The sequence below is a fragment of the Coptis chinensis genome, chromosome 3 (assembly GCF_015680905.1).
Source record: "Coptis chinensis isolate HL-2020 chromosome 3, ASM1568090v1, whole genome shotgun sequence".
NCBI lineage: Eukaryota > Viridiplantae > Streptophyta > Magnoliopsida > Ranunculales > Ranunculaceae > Coptis > Coptis chinensis.
The window spans coordinates 80,183,485-80,184,898 of NC_141458.1; positions in this window are offsets into that span (position 1 = coordinate 80,183,485).

The following is a 1,414-nucleotide window of genomic DNA, read 5'->3' on the forward strand; positions in this document are numbered from 1 at the left end:
TAAGGCTTGATAGGATAAATCGATGTATTGATGGTGACTCCAACACACTTCTAGATTTCATGGATAACAAGGTGAAGGGAGATCCCTTATTTTATTACAATTATAACTTAAATGATGGTGGGCAGCTAGTTAGACTGTTTTGGGCAGATTCCATCTCACGTGCGGACTACAGTTGCTTTGGAGATGTATTGTTGTTTGATTCAACATACAAGAGCAACCAGTACATGATGCCGATTGTTGTGTTTGCTGGAGTGAACAACCATCGACAAACAATAGTGTTTGGTTTTGCATTGTTGACGAGTGAGTGTGTGGAGTCTTACGAGTGGGTATTGAAATCTTTTGTTGGCACGATGTATGGCAAACACCCTAAGTCAGTGATCACTGATGGTGACTTGGAGATGTCGCGAGGCTGTGAGATCTACTCTCCCAAATTCGAAACATTGCTCGTGCTATTGGCACATTATGAAAAATTGCCTAAAAATATCCACATCGTTGATTTTCAAAAGATTTATGCTCTATTATGTTTATGAAGTGCTCGTCCAATGAGTTCGAAGAAAGGTGGGAAACACTCGCGAAGAAATTCCAAGTTAGTAATAACAAATGGGTGAACATGATATACATGAAGAAAGAGATGTGGGCAGAAGCATATCTCCATGGTGAGTTCTTTTCCGGTTACAGAAGCACCCAACGTTGTAAAAGTATAAACTCCGTAATCTGGCTTCATGTGAAAGCTGGAATGCAGTTGTTTGAGATATTTGGAAAAATGGAAGTGGTAGTTGCAAATATCCGGCACCGAGAGCACGAGGAAGAGGTGATGACGACAGTAACCAAACCAGTCGTTCATACCCACTTGAACGAATATGCAAATCAGGCTGCATCTATCTATACTCAAGCTTCTTTTGGTTGTTTTAAGAAGCAATTAAAGGATGAAGTGATGTACATTGCAGACGGTAAAAACGATGTGGGTGACAATATTTGTGTGTACACCATGAGTCACCATTTGAACAGGCAAAAAAGGTCGACTGTGAGATTCAATGTTGTATTGCAGGATGCTAGCTGTTCATGTGGGCTATTTGAGTCATTTGGATTTCCATGTAGACATATCATTTTAGTTTACAAACATGAGGATGTTCGTGTGATACCTCAGGGCTGCTTTTTAAGGAAATGGACACAGGTTGCTAAATTGGTTGTTCCATTAGGCACTTCCAACTTTTTTGACAGAGCGGTCTCTGTTATACGTTTCAGTGATCTTACAACCAAATATAGCCAGATATGTTCGTGGGCCTCCCAAACAGTGGAAAACACTGAAGCTTTCAAAGTTTTCTTAACTTCTTTTTCTAGAAAGAATCGAACTCTATCTACTTCTGAAGGCAATCGACATGCTCCTTTTGAGATGCCTAATAGTCCAACAGAA